At 42.3% G+C, this 18,959-nt stretch overlaps 1 protein-coding gene and 1 long non-coding RNA gene across 5 annotated transcripts in view; one reads left to right on the top strand and one right to left on the bottom strand.

The window, feature by feature from the left end:
- ST6GAL2 (ST6 beta-galactoside alpha-2,6-sialyltransferase 2) overlaps positions 1 to 18,959 on the bottom strand; it is a 256,017-nt gene that overhangs the window by 191,550 nt on the left and 45,508 nt on the right. The gene's annotated exons all lie outside the window — the stretch shown is intronic.
- Positions 365 to 18,011, top strand: LOC120403704. Of its 3 annotated transcripts, XR_005597689.1 has the most exons (4): positions 365 to 722; positions 9,131 to 10,481; positions 12,899 to 13,021; positions 14,918 to 18,011. It is a non-coding gene; the product is annotated as an uncharacterized LOC120403704 (long non-coding RNA). The 3 variants fall into 3 exon arrangements; XR_005597686.1 differs by having other exon boundaries at positions 9,131 to 9,341; positions 12,899 to 18,011; XR_005597687.1 differs by having other exon boundaries at positions 12,899 to 18,011.

The raw sequence follows: 18,959 nt of genomic DNA, 5'->3' as shown, positions 1-18,959 counted from the left end.
CCTGGAAGGCATCAGCTATATTCTGCTCTATATTAAACTGATTTGAAGGCAAAGTATTCCACTGAATTCAATGGTGTAACTCCAGATCTAAATCAGAGTAACTAAGCTCACAATTGCTCCAACACATGTGTGGTATGCTCCTAATACCTCCTTCAAATTATAATAGTGTCATGGAGCCAGTGGCCTTTCAGGAAGGATCAGGGCCTAACTGGCTCAAGACAACCATGTGGGGAATACCTGGGAGCAAAAAGGTGCTGCAGGTGGTACTCCTTCAGCTAATTAGAAATGGAGCAGCTGAGGTAGGAGACTGCTAGAGCAGTATAAAGAGGAACTTGCCCACAGAAAGGAGGAAGTTCTCATTAGAGAAGCTCTATAGCTGTTGCAGCTTGGAGGAACCCACAGGAGCTGAATTAGGCCTTTGTGGGGACAATCTCCAAATGAGGACTTAGAGTTTGACAGTCAAAGTCCTAAGAAAATGATCAGAGTCCTGGGAAAGGGAGACAGTGAGGAGATCCTGTCAGTAAATTCCAGGTAGGAAGAGTGTGCTGACAAAGAGATAGCATGGAGAGACCAAGTAATTAAGAGGTTAGCTTTCCAAGGAGGAGTAGCAGAACAAGCAAGTGAACCCCCCTGTGGAGGGGGGAAAAGCAGCCAAGTCTGAGAGGGACTGCTGGAAATCTACTGACAAGAGGAGATGAGGAGGAGAAGATTCCTGTGAGGAGGTAACTGAAGCCTGGAAATATTGCCTTATGTTAGTTTATTGGTTAATAATGAAAATAAAATCAATCCTCCCACCCCCCGCCAACAAGAGGTAAATGAAGGTAAAGTCTGAGTTGTCAGTGACTTATGTGGCTAACAGAGGCCTGTGTTACAGACAGAGATATGGATAGTAGCTACATTCAAAGGGCCTGTAAGCCACTGGGCTGTTTAAATGCCAACCCTAGTCCTTCAAAGGTCCTTGCCTCAGGACATAATTTATTGTTTGTACCCAGAAGAAAACAACTCAACTAGCAAATGCTAGTTACAGTTCCCTAAGGTGTTTCCCTGGCCATCACAAGCCAAAGGAGGAAAAAAAAGACATTCCCTTCCCCCATCTCTCCCCCTTAGGTCCAGCATTCTCTTTGTATATCCCACCCAGCCATGTGACAGGCAGAGGTCCTTTAATCTTTATTTGGCTGCTGCTTTGCCTTGACAAAGAGCCCATTCGTAGCCATATTTTGAAAAGCCTGCAGAGCATGAACAGCAGTGTGTACTGAGATAATCAAAAACAGACCATAATTTGGGGGCAGGAGGAGAGGAAGAACTTGTTCCCCCCACAACCTGGGTGCAGGTTGGATCTTATGTACACAAAGGGGAGTCTGTTTTTTGACTGGAACACCTGGTTGAAAAAAGGACGTTGGTGGCTCCGGTCAGCACTGCCGACCAGGCAGTTAAAAGTCCAGCTGGCAGTGCAGTGGGAGCATGGGGCTAAAGCAGGCTCCCTGCCTGCCCTAGCACCGTGCAGATCCTGGAAGCAGCTGCCAGGTCCCTGCAGCACCTAGACGCATGAGCAGCCAGGTATGCTCCGTGCGCTGCCCCTGCCCCGAGGTCTGGTTCTGCAGCTCCCATTGGCTGGGAATCACAACCAATGGGAGCTGCGGGGATACCTGCAGGCACGAGTGCAGTGCAGTGCATGGCACCTCCCTGGCCACCCCACAGCCCCCCCCCACTCCAACCCCCTGCCCTAGCCCTGAGCCCCTTCCTGCACTCCAAACCCTCATTCCTGGCCCAACCCCAGAGCCTACACCTCCAGCTGGAGCCCTCTCCCACACCTTGAACCCCTCATTCCTGCCCCCCCGAGCCCATCCCCCCCCCCCACACCTCAAGTCCCTACCCAGCCTGGAGCCCTCTCCCACACCCCAAACCCCTCATCCTTGGCCCCACCCGAGGGTCCTCACCCCAACCCCCTGCTGCAGCCCAGTGAAAGTGAGAGTGTGGGGGAGAGTGAGCGATGGAGGGAGGGGAGATGGAACAAGTGGGGGTGGGGCCTTAGAGAAGGGGCAGGGCAGAAGCAGGGCTGGAGGCGGGGTGGGGGTGTTCAGTTTTCTGCATTTAGAAAGTTGGCAACACTAGTGTCCATGGATTTGTAGCAACATTCCCACTGTCCCCAGACCTTGCTAAGGGCCCTCACAGGCATGTGCAATCCACATATGGGAAGCGAGCATGCCAGGGCTGGCACCAAGGGAATGGGTGTTGCACACTCATCTTTCTCCAGCAACCGTGAGGAACCTTGTGTTACCTTTTGTGGTGCCCTACGTTGCCCTGGAACCACCCTGAGAAAGGCATTCCAAGTGCAAGTGAGTCTAATAGCGCCTCAACTCAGGAAGACAATGGAGGGAGCAGGTTACAGAATCTCTATGGTGGAAAAGGCCAGTGCACAGATGGAAATAAAAATTCTTTCTTGGGTGAAACTTGGCATCCCAAGAGTTTAGTTTACAGGAGAGAAACATTTGGTACAGATTTATTTCACAAATCAGAGAATAATTTGTTACATATATTCACTTGAGTAATTTACCCAGCTCCTATCAAGTGAGGCAACCAGTGGCTTTACACTCAGCCTCAGCTCACCTGAACAGAGGACACTGCTGTCTCTATATGTGTACAGTCCCTAGCACAGCATAATCCAGATCCCACTGGGACTTCCAGAGACTGCTGTAAAATTAATTAATTATAACAATTCACAAATGCACCTCTAGAATATAATCACAATTCAAGGAGGCTGGCCTATTGCTGCTGCTCATCTTCAGATTTCCATTTTGTTGACCCAACATGTCTGGATATTTCAGAAGTCAAGGTCACTGTCTTTATGATTAATGAGAAGGTTAAAATGGAAGTTATCTGCAAAGAGAAAGGAGAAGCTTTGGGGTTGAATGGTAGCACATGCATTGCCAGTAAACACAAAAGATACGTCACTGAGGATAATGCACTCTACTGCTGAAGATCAATGATGTGCATCTGAATACTATTAGCTCCATACAGACAGCTCATTGTGGAAGACTGGATAGAGAGTGCAGGCTGTTAGGTTTAGAGAAAGTCTATGTTCTCCATTTAGTGTTTGACATGAGGTCTTTTGTTCTGTTTTCCAAGGGGACTGCATTATATGAAAGTTATGCAGACAGGAGTAAATATGGCAGTTAAAAAAATAAAAGCGTTCCACTATGCAGGGGAGCAGGCCATGGGCAGACCAGGCAGGAAGACTGTGTGTGTGTGTCCTATAGACACCAAGGAGCTCTACTCCACAGTGTCTTTCTCATCATCAGTTTAGGGGAGAGGAGGGAAGGTATGAGGATGTGACAGACACACTAAGTTGTGGCCAATGGATACCCACTGGTCAATCTGCTCCACAGGTATAAACCCTGTGCACAGGGGCAGCAGTTACTTTAGTCCATGGCTTCATAATTAACAGCACAGAGATGCTCTGTGCCAACTCACAGAAGAATACATCCCACCCCATAAACCTTCTCAGATACCCGTACAAAGCCCATTTCCTTGGGCATTGCACTGAGCACAGGGTTGGGGCCCTGAGCTAAAGCCCATTGAAGTCAATGGAAAGGCTCACATTGATTTTAATGGGCTTTAGATTAAGACTTATATGTATCCTGTACTTTAAAAGATAGTAGGCAAATACAACTAGATGTTCTAAATGCTCTGAGCTCTTTTACAGTATCTGAGCACCGACGAGTTGAGAGAGAGAGAAGTTAACCATGGGAAATGGTTGCTAAATAATTCAAAACCAAAGAGTGCTTCATTCCCATAATAAATAGCTCACAAAATCATTAAAAGGTGCTTTTTAATAACAGCAGGAGTGCCATAAACAAAAATAAAATAAAAAATACTTATTCAAGCCAATTAATATTTTCTGTTCAGATTATTTTTTAATTTTTTTAATATAGAAAAGACAAAAGCAGAATAGCTTAAAGCGTTCATGTAGGTATTAAAGTGTTTAAATAGACTGAACATATAATAATTATAGTAAATACATACAGGAGCTAGGGCTTTAAGAAAAACACCAACTATCGTGAGGCTTGTGATAACGTACATTATGTGACATACAATAAAAACAGTTATGTTATTCACAGCCTGGCCTCCAACCAGCCATGAGCTACATTTGTCTCTGGACTAACAAATATCTACATAAGCATAATTCTAATTGACTCAATATGACCCATGAGGCAAGTCCATCTTCCCAAACACGTCCTCTAGTTCACATTCTTTTCAGCTGCTGCTTTTTTTCTCTTTTAAAAATGATTAAAATCCAAATGATTGACATTCTTCTGGATTTTTATTCTTCCTGTTATTTATTATCTGCACTTCCATAATTATGGAAATGTAACATGTTAAAAAAATTTCCATGTCATTTCTGAAGGCCATGTCCCCCTGGGAAATGCAGTGCCAAACACTTAAGCCAAGTGCCCTGGGCTTCCCTCATATGATTGAAAACACACTTTCATTTTAAGCCCTTATGTGCAATTACCTTTGTATTGATGTTTCCCATTAGTGCTCTTCCAATTACCTTTGTATTGATGTTTCTAATTATTGTTTTTCTCCTATAAGTAATTTTGAGGGATGAGTTTGAAGAAAATCCATTCAGTCATTTCAGTTATCTAACCATAAAAGAACAGATTTTTTTTCACTAGTTTAAAAAGTTTGCAGATGTTTCTCCCTGTTCCTCATTCAGTGAAAATTGATTAGATCTAAATATTTACATACTACATTATGGGCCAGATCTTCAGTCTGCAGTCAATGATTATAGCTGGATTGCCTGCCATCAATGGAGCTATGCTGATTTACTCTGGGGCGGAACTAGCCCAGTGTTTGCCTCAGGGAAGTATGGGTGCTTTGCTTTTTTTGGGACAAAATAATTTATAAAGGAGTGCAAATAGCATGATACATCATGTGTTCAGGATATTATTTTTCCATATTGATTTAAATGTGCCCCCTAAAATCCTCCCCCCCCCAAAAAAAAAGACAGAGGAACCTTGATTTGGTACCATGGGAGTGGTAGGATTTATAGAGCCTGTCTTCAGGGATCAAACATGGTCTGTGGAGTTCTGGGTCTTTCAGTTCCTCGAGAGGACCAGAATGTGTTGTAGGGAGGACTTAATAAACCAAGGTCATTCTCCAGTACTCTGTTGAAGGATAAGATGCCTGTCTGTTCTCTTCAGAATACACCCCTAGAAGTATGAAATCTTCCTCTGATGATACGACTCACTCTTTGATTCTTTCCAATGCTATTGAAAAATGTCCTATTTTGTAGTGTTTGTTTTTCTTCCTAAGAACTGGAGGGTGATGAACTGAGTTTAACTTAATTCCACAGGGTCTCCAGCGCCTAGGTGCTTTTGAGAACAGCTGTTCAGTTACTCCGGCATCCAGCAGTAAAAGGGGAATTTTGGAACAGTGTTCATGCCTCATGGGAGAGATGGGGGCTGGGTGACTGTACCAACTCAAAGCATGTTGCCAACTCTCATGATATGTGGTGTTTTTCTTAAAGCCCCAGCTCCTGGAGGCAAGTTACCACATAAAAATCTCAGCTTTCTTTTTTTTTAATTAGGTCTGTGTCCCTCATGCTGCCAGAGAAAAGACTAAAAACATGAACCTAAAGGCTCAAAAAACCTGAAGGCAATTTAAAAAAAAAAGAACCAAAAGTCTATTTACCCCTCCCCCCAAACCTTATAATTTTTAAACCAAACTCATTTTGTTTTGGGGGTGTGACTCATACTACTTCAGTGCTAGGAACTGGCAATATTGCATGAACTAAGACTAAAGCAGCCATGAAGCTGCAGTAGAGTCTACAGAACTGTTCTGATATGTTGCCAGCTGGGAGAGATTTCTGTCCTTCTCAACCCCATACTCCTCCCCTCCCAATGGCAAAGCCCATTTACTCAGACTGTGAGCTAAGGATTTTCTGCTTGAGTTCAGTTAGTGAGTTATATATATATGTACTTGAGTGCTTATATCTATGCACAGTCAGTTAGGGCCCTTGAACCTCTCCAAACCCTAGCAAGTTATCCCACCCCTGTAAGTCACCTTGAATTCTCTGCCTCAAGCAAAGCAGAATTTCTGCTGGGTCACGGCGCAATGTTGCTCTGTAGAAACTCAAAGTGTTAGCACCTTTTTTTTTTTTCTTTTGTCAGGAAAATTAATGCAAGGAAACTTTTGTTAATGCAACATTATAGCTATGATATCACAAGTCAAGAAATTCCCTGTAATACTATATACATATTTACAAGTCCCCGTCAGCTCCAGCCCCCCGCCCCAATTGTGGAACTGGGCACTACCCTAAGGGCTGGTCCACACTAAGAAGCGGGGTCGAACTAGGGTACGCAAATTCAGCTACGTGAATAGCGTAGCTGAATTCGAAGTACCCTAGTTCAAACTACTCACCCGTCCAGACGCCGCGGAATCGAAGTCCGCGGTTCCAAGGTCGACTCCGCCACCGCCTTTTGCAGTGGTGGAGTACCGGAGTTCAAACTATCGCGTCCAGATTAGACACGAAAGTTCGAACTCCGAGAAGTCGAACTCACCGCGTCGACCCGGCTCGTAAGTGTAGACTAGCCCTAATATAAATAAGATATAGCAATAATTGACACTGGTGCAATCCAATGTAACTTCTTTAACATCACTGGAGTTACTCTGAAGTTATGCTGATGTAAATGAGAGGAGAATCCAGCCCTAAATATGCACCAAGGGACAAGTAAAGGGCAACGCAGAAGCCATGAATGACATTTCCACAAATGCCATTTCAGCCATAATGTTGCATTAACAGATTTTTGCATTTAATACTCATTAATCATAAGGCTGAACGTCAGTGGAATTACGACAGAGATGAAGCTGGTCCATTAACACCATCGAAACCCACAGTTTCATAATTCCCTATGCTCCATGATAGACAAGCCAGTCCTGAAAGAACGATTTGGGGTCTTTGGGCTCTTACAACAACATTTGCACAAAGCGTACACTAATGGCATCTTTGCATATATTTGACAGCAGGACAGTCTTCAAACTTGGATGAATCCAGTTCTGGTTAAAAAGACTATTGACTTTAATATACCTTTCAAAAATTACAGGGGCTTACATAGTGGTGAGCCAGTACAGCTATAAATAATTCCATCAGATGGGCAGTTCTTGTCATCTTGTTCATACTACTGTGAATCAAGCAAGAGGACATTTAACAAAGCCACAATGCTAGATTCCTGAAGACTTATGCAAGGACATTTGTCACTACTGGTTTGACAGCAGCTGTGGGAAGTGTAAATCATCATTAGTGGAATTTTGTGCATATGTGATAATGGATGTGTCACAAAGTTGCTGAACGGATTATTGCTGAGGGGCTGATTCCATAACTTTTATTCTTTCCCTTATCCAAGGAAGTGAACAGGACCACTCCTGTGAGGAAGGATTATTTGTGAGAGTCAGGTTTGCAAGACTTGACTCAAAGTCTGGAAGAAGCAACAATATGCAAATAGCTTGGAAGTTTCTGTACAGTTTCTAGTGAAATCTAACGATATATTTCAGACACAAGTGGTCTGATATCCCTTTTTAAAAAAAACAAAAACCAACCCACTACAATAATGCCATTGACTTCATAAGAGTTAATCCGGATTTACATTGGTAAGATTAGAATCAGGACCCAAGAAATAAATAATCTCACTCATCGGTTACAGATAGCTTTTCCAGTTTTGCTATTTCAGAATACTTCTCTTCATTCTAATGCTACTTTTTTTTGTTTGCTCTTTATGATTATCTCCTGATTTTGGTCCTAATTCTGCCACTCTTATTTGTGTGGAGTATTGCTTATGGGACTAGTCCCAACATAACATGGGTTGGCAGAACTGGAGCCTTTATAGGGAAGTGTCTCAGAAAATGAGGTAAGCATAAGGATAGCTTCTGCAACTCTAGAAAATAACGGGCTGAGGATAATACAGATTGAGCTGGTGGCAAACTTTTAGATGGAAAACCTTTCCATAGAAAAATGCAGTTAAGATGAAATCCAGTGTTCCATGGGAACATGTTGGTTTCAACAATTTGTTGGGAAAACTTATTTCAATAATATTGAAATGTTTAACGTCATCTTATATTTGTAACAATGCAGGACTCACCCACGGCGCCTCCTGCTGGTTGTCTCAGGGAATTAGCTCTCTTCCAGCCTGGGCATGCTCTGCAGGCCTGTGTCCTGCTTGTAGCTGGCCCCATGTCTCTCCCAGACCCTGGTGCCCTTTTATCTGGGGTGCTGCCCCCTGGCAATACCCCCCACACTCTGCTTCTGGGTCTCCCCACTTTGGGGAACCCCCAACCCTCTAATCCCCGCCTTCCTCAGTCTGGGCTACTGCCAGTCATCATCAAGCACCTGCTCCCGGGGGCAGACTGCAGTGTAAAAGGCCACTCATCATAGGCAAAGTTGGGTCTGGATCTGCTGCCTCTCTCTGCAACTCAGTGCCTCCATGGGGCCTTGGACAAGGCCCTGCAGCCTGGGGAGTTGCCAGCCTGGAGCTCCCCAGCCCCTCTATCCTTTTCCCAGCCCTGCCTCACTCTAGGCACCCCGAGCTTCCCAGCAGCCAGGCCCCGGCCCCTCTCCCTCTCCCTCTCTGAAGGTAGAGAGACTCTGTTAAGCTCTTGGCTCCCAGTCCCTTAATTTTTTTTTTTTTTAATCTCAAAACTTTCCATGAAATGCAATTCTGGTTCCTGACCGGATCTAAAACACAGCTAGCTTATTGGCTCCTCTGCTTTGCTGAACTTGTTGCATCATGAACTGGACTCGACTGACTGGTAGGTGTTCTGCTTGGATAATATTCCTTATTAGATGAGGCAGCAGAAACACACATTCTAGTCAATAATTTCTTCTGAGCAGTAGTGTTATGTATTACATTTGGACAATGACAAAAGGTGAAAGAAAAATCCAGACTTTTGGAAGAAAACAAAATGTCTCAAGAATTCTTTGTAAAAAATTATAACCTTTATTCTGTCAAGAAGATCCTGCTGACAGAAGTCAGTCTTTGATAGATACCTGTTGCTACAAAGATTTGCTACTCCTTATGGAGTTTGGGATAATAGCTGGAATAAAGAATCATAGGTGCTTTCTTTGCTTGCACAGATTCCATCTGGAAATCGCCCCCAGTGCAGACCCTACTGATTGAAAGGATGTGCAAAACTACAGAGCAGTCAAGAAGTATAGATGAGACTTCAGTTTTCTGGTGTAAAAACAAACCAAAAAACATGCTGCAGACTAATTATCCAATCTCAGCTCCTGTTTCTAGCTGAAGGGGAAAAAATCGCAAGAGGACAATAAACAGAAACAGTACTCTGTAAGCAGCATAGACTGAATAATATTCACTGCAGAATTAACATTCACAAGCAAAACTATGGGCATATGTCCCCAAGTTTCTTAGCCACATGTCAACATGTTATAATCAGACAATCCTCCCACAGGTCAGAACAAACTAAAGGTCACCTACTTAAAATGCTATCTGAAAAAATCTCCATGTATAACATAGGCTATTCAACAAAGTCAAGTGCTCATTTCAAATGAGATCATTTTCAGCGCTACAAGTCCCTGACCGTGTCAAAGACAAGACCAAACTTTAGAGGGGAAAAATTATCCAAAATCAGGTTGCTCATGGGGTTGGGGCTGGAAAAAACAGAACAAATCATCAGGGGTGAAAGTAAATTAAAGGACTTGCTGGTACACAGGTTGGCTGGGCTCCTAGGCAAGGTGGGGGAGGGCGGCTCTGTGCCCCCAGAAGGGGCAGGGCCTCAGAGGGAAGGGGCGGGACTGGGGCCAGACTCCCCCAGCCAGTCCTTCAGCACTACCTGGCCTGTGCTGCCCGGGGCACTGGCTGTGTACCAGCCTGTACTGGTGGCCACTTTCTTACCGGTACGCCGTACTGGCCCGTACCAACTTACTTTCACCTCTTCAAATAATAACCTTTCTACTCAGGCTTTAGAGAAGGCATCTTAGGATGGGGCAAAAGTTTGGAGGGCTACAGATAAAATTTAAGAGAACTATCCATGAAGGTCAGAAAACTTGGAGGACTTTCCCTATCTCTTCTTTCCTTCCAAATAGTGATGACGAACTGGCAGACGCTGGGCAAGTTCAGGTTGAGTACCTTGTTGCCCCCTTCCTGTAATATTCCTTCCATTACCATAAAGATTAGCATGGGACACAGCTGTCTTAGAGCTGGGTCCCTAAGCAACATCTACGCTGATGTGCTCCAAATCCCGGGGTGCCCAAGATTGGGATTAATTGACCCAAGTTTCTTTGCAAACCGCGATGTATAACATTCAGCTGGGAAACGTCATACTGTGGTGCAGAACAGAGACAGCAGGACACCTGTGGCATCCCTTTTTCTTAGGGCTGCAGGGCTGCAAAAGGAGGAGTAGTTGTTATCAGAGAAGGAGACAAAGGGATTCAGAAGTTGGAGGAGACAAAACGGTGATCAGAAGAGGTAGGGAAAGATCTATAAAACAGGCAAGCCCCACTCACACTGACAAACGCTCACACCCAATCCTCACAGCTGACAAAATCTTCCCATACTGCTAGCTACATATATCTTGACCTTTCCCTCACCAGTCACCAAAACTCATCTGGCTCCGACTCCTGCCCAAGATCCCCTTAATTTATCTGTGGTGCTTGGTAAAGTTGCAAAAGAATAAAATGAGACCAAAGTCATTTTGTTTTTGAAAGTTTGGGTGACAAAGCACGTATCTTGTGTGTATTTCTATGTATGCACACAGGATTAATTACAAATAGCATGCTTAAAAAACTCTGAAGCCCAAGAGACAACCCTATATTATGGAAATTCATTGAATTCCTTAGACCTCGAGGATAAAATTCTGGGCCTATTGAAATAAATGGGAGTTTTGTCATTGTCAGCAAGGGCGTCTGGATTTCACCCCTAGCGTCTTTTTCACGTTTATATAGACTAGTGAGACTCTAATCTTTTAACTGAGTAAATCAATGAACGTCTACCTTTTTCATTCCATTTCCTGTCAAAACAATGGGCCAGATTCAGACACAAAGCCAGAAATAAACAATTTCTGACACTAGTTTTATTTATTTGTTCTCCCACACTCTTTCCGTTCTCTGCCCCCACCTTTTGATTAAGTACTTTCCAAATTTTGAAAAGCACTTAATGAATCACTCCAAGTCTGGTTAATATTAATAGTAATGAGCTTTATTCTATTGGAATGGGCTCATTACCATGCAGCTGTCAGCTTTGTGATGCCAAATAGGCTTTTGCTAGCAGATCCATCCATATACCAAACTTGCAAGAGAGAAAATGAGGCCTGATTTTCATTCTTTTTAAGGCCCGCCCCTTTATACCACTCTGGAAAGGAGTGATGTAAAGGAGGAGTGTAAATGAGAATCAGGCCCTGAAATTTTTAAATGTGCATGTGTACATACCAGTGTATGGGCTTGATCCAAAGCCCATGAAAGTCACTGGGTATCTTTCCGTTACCTTCCATGAGCTTTGGGTCATGCCCTGCGTGTATGGATGGAGGTGTGATTCCCAGCTTAAGGAGACATATCCTTGCTAGCTTTGATTGAGTTAGAGCACTAAAAATAAAGCATGGACGTGGAGATGCGAGCCATGGGATGGGCTAGTCACCCCTAATGTGTGCCTAGTGCCTCGGACAGGTACTCACTCGGGGCAGCTAGCTCTTCTCACCGCGTGCACCACTGAGGTGATACTTTGTTTAGTGTGCTAGTATGCCGAGAGCTAGTGTGGTTATATCTCCTCGAGCTGGGCATCAGAGCATAGACATGCCCTAGGTACATATGCACATAGCAGGGTCAGATTTGACGCACATCTTTCTTGGGACCTAAGCTAAGAGAGAAGGGAAGGGCTGAGAAGGTCTGAGCTTTAGTTGGGAGTCTTGGGACCCTGACACCAGAAAAAGATGAGCAGGTTGAAAGGCAGGGGCACTTTGAATGTTGGACTGAAAAACAGATTTCCTGGGATCTCTTGTGATCATATTTCCTCAAGGAAGCCAGGGAGGATTTCTCATTCTAGGCCAGGCTAAATGGAAAGAGGGGCTAGATTCCTCTGAACTCCATTAAATCAGGTCAGTGTATGGCAGGCTTTGTTTTCTTGGTTATGTCTGCGTCTCTTGGGTCCTCTACTTCTGCAGGTGAGATGCCCTGGGGTTAAAGGTCTCTGAAGCCTGTGTCTATAGGATTGCCACTGAGGCATGCCTGTGAAGCTGCCTTTGCATTTCCCTTCAGCAAAAGCAGTGACCACTTTTACAGCATGTGAAAGAGTGTGAGCTGTTGCATGAAGCAGAACTCTTTCTTCCTTCATTTTTGAGCCAGAAAACCAGATAAATATGGAAGATCATGGTTGAAACATGCTTAGCATTATTAGAATATTGCATGCTTGCAGTGCTTTAGAGGTATGCTTGGAAGGGCTAGATTTTTATCAGTAAAATGTCAGTAAACATCAATTTCACCATATACACAAACTGACGGAAAAAATATTTCCATCTATAATAATTGAAATTTACAGATAGGCAAAGTAAGAAAAATGTTGCTCGAGAACTTGGAGTTTAAGGAAATTTACTTTGTATATTTTGACATATAATGTTGGCAATTTGAGTTCCAACAGTTATAAAGTTTTAAGTTTTTGAACTCAACATCTATGATTAAATAATTGTCTAACCCACTCTGTTTTCTGAGCCCCTCATCATTTCCCACTACTGTGAAAAATTAAATTGATAAAAATGTAAAAAGCTTAAAATCTCTCATTTTGCACACCTGAAAATTTAAATCAATAAAAATCTAAACATGCTTAAAATAAATGTCAATATAATCTGTTGAAATTACAAAAAAAAAAAAATCAAATTCTGCCAATCCTATTTATAGGGTCACCAGCTCTGAGACTTGGAACAGAAGAAATACTAGGACAAAAATGTCAAAGAGTTACCCAATTGCATGTGAGAAGAGGGTGTTAGATTTTAAACTGAAAGTGGCTGGCAACCTGCCAAGGTAAGAGCTATTTCATCTGCACCGAGGTCATGTGTCATAAATGTCAGTCCCACGGGAGAAACAGAAGACATTAAACAAAACCTAGGAGGACACTAGCTCTTTGCTTCCTGATGTGCAGAGTGCTCCTGTGTTGAGAGAAGTAACACATGCCCACCCAGTGATTGCCAATCAAAATCACCAGGGGCAGCAAACAAGCTCCACGTGGTGAATCCACCTCAGCAGGCCACTGCTGAAAGGACTGTTTTGAGAACAAAAGTGATCAGATAACCACTGAAGTTCAGACAGTTATTGACCAGTATCAAATAAGAATCAGAATGTTTCACGTCATCAATTTCACATTATTGCCCCTGATCTCCATCCCTAGATCTCTCTATACATTCCATTAATTATTTGTATTCATGTGTGGTTGTTCTGGGGTTGTTTGTGTTTTATTTTCATTTGCAACAAAAAAAGGATAGAATATTGGTCACTCCACCAACATAGTATACTATGAAAGAATTTGTAGCATTTGGTAAATTCCTGAGGACTCTGCTACTTTTGAAATCCCACATTTAAACAATACATAAGTTCAGCAGTATTCACGCAATAGATAATTCTCATTAGCATTACAGAACAAAACAGGCAGGCAACAGTAAGTCAGATGGGGTGACTGGGAGTGGTGTAGAGTTTTATGGCAATGGGGAGCAGGCTGAGTCTCCTACCCGTTCATTTCCAGACATTTGTAAAAGGAAATGTAATGAGAGTTAGATGGACACACTTTTAACCTGAACTCTTTTAAGCGAGTATTTTGTTTGCAGGTCTAGAATTATAGACCATTAGAGCTTGGCTCACTATGAAATGGAACCAACTCTATATCAATCCCTACAATTTCAAGGTCCAGGCCCAGAGAACCTGTCACACCTTTACTTGGCAGAGAGCACTTTTACAGCTAGTCAGGAAATCATCCTTTTTTCACATGAAAAAGTTGGAAGAAAACTAAAATTTTTCATTTGTCAAAATTCCTTTGGTTTTTGCTTTGTTTCCTGAAAAAACTGATGTTTCCCCCCAATTTAGAGCCTTTTTTATATATATAAACCTGAAATGTTTTTGACAAAACTGGCAAGTCTTTCATGAAAAATTCTGATCACTGAAGAACAATTTTCCAAAAGAAAATAACTGACAACATTTTTGACCAGCTCAACGTAGATAGCGCTCTCAGATACAATGGTGATGAGCACAGTATAAGGGCCTGAACAGAATAGGACAGACACAGCACATGTGACTCAGTTAATCAAACTGATTGCATTTCAGCAATGGAACTCTTCAGTGAAATTATGGCTTTTTACTAACACTCCACGAAGCATACTTCATCTTTTGCATCTTTTACATAGGAAGGAGCAAGTTTCCTTTCCAGTCAACTAATTATTATGTAGACATCTGTCAGATGACAGCTCAATGCATTACACAAGACAATAAAGTCAATTAATACCATAGACTTGAAATAAGGGTAAATGTTGTATTACTGAAGGGAGTTAGCTTATGACCGCTTGAGAGAACAGCTTCACGGGAGCTTGATCAAGAGTATGGAACTCACTGTCAGAAGAAGTCAAAACAGCTGTAACTTTGTCGCATTTAGAGCCATAGGGAATCCTGACCCTTCCACCCAGGCTCTCTCACAATAGCACCTTCATTCTAACAGATCTGTTAATTTAAAACCTAAACCCAAGGCCAGCTTCTTGGTGTTATGGAAGGAATAAAAAGAGCATTGTCATCTTTTAAGTAATGGAAGGTGCTCAAATGCTATGGTGATGGGGGCCATTACAACAACTACCTCGATAGATAGAAAGCTTTTATAAAATTTCACAAGAATGACAATTTAATCTGAGGTGAGACTAAAAATTCACACCTTTTCTGCAGGACAATTTTCTGCAATTTTTAGCAGCGGCACCATTCTCATGGCAATGCAGAGAGATTTGAGAATGGAAACAGCTGCCCTCGCCTGTGAAATTCACCTTCCTTATTATGTGGAAAAGACTTAAAAGTTTGAGGGGAAAATGATGCTCTCTGTTATCATTGCTAAAAATACGATGTATCACCAGCAGTGGGAATTGTTTTCAAATGGCAGTGTATAGATTTTGGAGCAGAGTCTCAGCCAATGAAAATTGTCATAGCTCCATTGAGTTCAACAGTGCTAAGACAATGTATACCAGCTGAGTCTCTACCCCTTTGAGCCCAGCTAAGCTCCCCTAGTTATATTTATTCAAATACCAACAGTCTGATTTATTGTTGAAAGCACTTTGTTGTGGGGCAGGAGGTTAGTGACATATAACACAAGGGGAGGTTACACAACATTTTAGATTTCAGAAATGTTAATATCTTCTGCATATTTTCATCACCTAAAAGGAATTGGGGTGATAAATAGTATTTTAACATTACAAATTCACTGCAAAGCACAATCTCTGGAAAATAACTTATGGTAGCTCTTTCAGAATTCACCATTTTATTTTATTTTTTATTGAGGATTGTCTCCCTGCAGCTGTGGTAGGAGCCATTTGTCATTTGTTATCTTAGACACTGTGCCTGCTATCCAGGCTCTAGAAATGTATTTCATCACAGAGCTGTCCAGCTAAATGGATGGTGTTTGTGTGTACTAAATTTATGGTTCAATTACAATCAATCTTATACTATCAGCTCCCAGTGCATGTATACAATTAATACAAACAAAATGAAGACCCATCACGTCTGTGTCATGCTGCTAAAAAGTGAACAAAGTTAAGTCAATTCCCTCTTTATCGGTAATGGAACTGAGCATATGATTTTAGAGTGTGATGCTATTTTCACCTGAGCTGATGTAATACAGAAGGGTACCATTTTCTCTAGTAAATTAGTAATTTATTCCAGTTTTGTAGGTTTATGGCTGTAATCCATATAAAACCTTGCACACAGCAAAGATTTAGAAGTGTAGTTATTGGGAGGCTGGTATTTTTCATCCCAGAGCAAGCTCATGAACCTCATTTGGGGTAAGGTTATTCAAAGCCTGCAGAGATGTGCTTGTCATAACGGTACAATTAAATTATCAGAATACAGTAGCATCCAGCTGAACAGCACATCCTTTGCCTGTCCTACGAGAATATCTAAGTCAGGGAAAATGAGATCACCTTTGGTGTGACGAGTGGGACACATCAGATCCAGGTTTTATTGATAGAGGCTTGAGGATACAACTGTAACTTAAAAATCATAAAACAAATATTTTGCAATTATTTACTTTTCCACAGAAAATATGCCTCAAAATGGGCCAGTGAGTTTGTTGAGCTTCCTTGGTGTATAATAAATTACCTTCTCCTTGACGTGAATGACGTGTTAAAAATGAACAGAACCTAATTCTGCAATGTGATGTGTTGCATCCAGGCTTGTATCATGCATGTTATAAATCTGTGGATTAGATCCAATTATATTTTACAGGCCGTTCCACGAAGGTTAGGATTAAAAAACCTTAAAGTATTCAACCTGAAGACTGCAATTAACCATGCAGAGTCCAGACCAATTACACTGCTGTTTAAAACAAACAAAAAACAAACAAATAAAAAACAAAAACCAGATTTGTCATGGAGAGAATTTATGGCTATAAATTAATCCTGGCAACATATTTAGCCGCTTAGAAGAAATCTCAATATGTGCCTGTAGAATTATAATAATACCCTCTTATAGAACCTTTATGTATTTTCATTCTCTGGTCCTGCAAATATCTGAGCTGTAAAGCAAAGCTTTCCTCCGTCCCCCTTACAACAATGGTGAGTCAGTATAGCTTGGCAATGTTCCACATTATTTGATAATAGATGTCACCTTGATACTTCACCAAAAGCTCATCTGCAAATGTGTTTGTCCTGAACTATAGTGCTCACATCAGTTTTAGGCCCTAGTTATAATTACATTGATAAACCTTTTATCAATCAGCAAATTGATTCTGCATAATGCTTTAATGCAGCTCTCAATGACATGTTACCATGCTCCACTAATATACGGACACTCGTAGTAGCAGATGAGGTCCCAGAACATGCAGTGCAACATATTACACAAGCACTGGAATACATCAATTTAATTAAATTCTTCCTCTTTGAGTTGAGGCCTAAGAGCCTTATTCTGATGAGCTTTTACAGTCGTGTCTTCTCAGGTCAGACTAGATGATCATAATGGTCCCTTCTAATCTTAAAATATAAATTCATCTAGTTTTCCTCCGATCTCTCTGGCCATCCCTTTAATTCCTCCTCTCCTTTCCCACTGTCATGGGCATCCAACAGGGCTCTGATGTGGCTCCCTCCTCTTCTTACTTTACTCCCTTTCCTCAAATACTTTCACGTCGTCAGTTACTGTTGAGGATTCACAAATCTACCTGTCCCTTCCTCATCTGTCTGTCCATTCAATCCCAGCCTGTCTCTCTCACGTCTCTTCTTATGTGTCTCCCCGTCAGCTCCAGCTTTCCACAGCAAAACTGAACTCCTTACCTGTGTTCTCCACTCTGCCATTGTGTCACTCCTGTCACCATCACCATTCTCCTTATCACTCAGGATCAGAATGGGGGTTGACCCTGGCCCCACAAAAACAGGCCATATTTACGGATTGTTCTTTCTACCTCCAAAACATTTCCAAAATTCAGCCTCTCTTCTCTGTCCTTACAGCTAAACTCTTATCTATGACCATATAATCACCCCTCCTCCCTGCCTTCCCCGGCACTCATGTTGCCCTCCTCCAGGCCAGGCAAACATTATGCATAGAAATGTACAACTGATTGTCTTGGAGAAATATAAACTACATTTTTAAAATGCTAACAAACATTAAGCCGAGGCAATGCACTGTATGATAGAGAAAAAAGCATATGCAGCAAGAAAGGTGAAGTGAAGGAAGATGAAAGGAAAGAACTCAAATTAGGCTGATTTTAGTAATATTTCAATTGTTTTTTTGAATATGAGAGAAATGTAGAGCACATACTCAAATTCATTGATTTTTAAGATTAGGAAAGACCATTATGACTACTTAGTCTGATTCTAATACAGGCCATAGAACAGGGGTCGGCAACCTCTGGCACGCGGCTCGCCAGGGTAAGCACCCTGGTGGGCCGGGCCAGTTTGTTTATCTGCCGTGTTGGCAGGTTTGGCCGATCGCGGCTCCCACTGGCTCCGGTTCGCCGTCCCAGGCCAATGGGGGTGGCGGGAAGCCATGGCCAGCACATCCCTCGGCCTGGAGCAGTGAACCGCGGCCAGTGGGAGCCACGATCGGCCGAACCTGTGGAGCCAGCAGGTAAACAAACAGGCCCGACCCGCCAGGGTGCTTTCCCTGGTGAGCCACATGCCAGAGGTTGGCGACCGCTGCCATAGAATTTCACCAATTGATTCATTTGTTTAGCCCATTAATGTGTAGTTGAACTACAGCATATCATTTAGAATGGCATTCAGTCTTGAGTCAAACATCCCCTGTGATGCAGAATTTACTCCCTTGGTAATCTTTTGGAATGGTTAATTACTCTCTCTATTACTTACCTAATTTCCATCTTGAAGTTTGCACACTTCAACTTCTACCCACTGGATCTTGTTATGCCTGGTATGTATGTGTGTACATATTGTTCCATTACACTGAGTCATGTTCTTGTTGTAACTTTACAGAAAATATTCACTTGATATTTCTTACATTTTCTAATGACACTAAAGGCAAAAGAAGTGAAGAACTTGCTGCAGCTGCCAGTTTTTAATCTGCTATTTGTGTATGCGAATTCAATGTTTCTCTTGTGCTCATTATTGGTGTTACCACAAAAATAGTTCACCAGCTTTCATGCAAAACAGCAAACATTCAGGCAGGGTGGAGATTATGCTCTCAGAATTCTTTACAAATTTACGGGATGATATTCTGGCCTCACTGAAGACAATGGCAAAACTCTCAGCTGGACCAGGATTTCACTTATTATCTT

Source organism: Mauremys reevesii, linkage group 1 (genome assembly GCF_016161935.1).
Source record: "Mauremys reevesii isolate NIE-2019 linkage group 1, ASM1616193v1, whole genome shotgun sequence".
NCBI classification, from domain to species: Eukaryota; Metazoa; Chordata; order Testudines; family Geoemydidae; genus Mauremys; species Mauremys reevesii.
The sequence above is the reverse complement of the archived record's forward strand: the minus strand, read 5'-3'. Positions and strand labels throughout refer to the sequence as shown.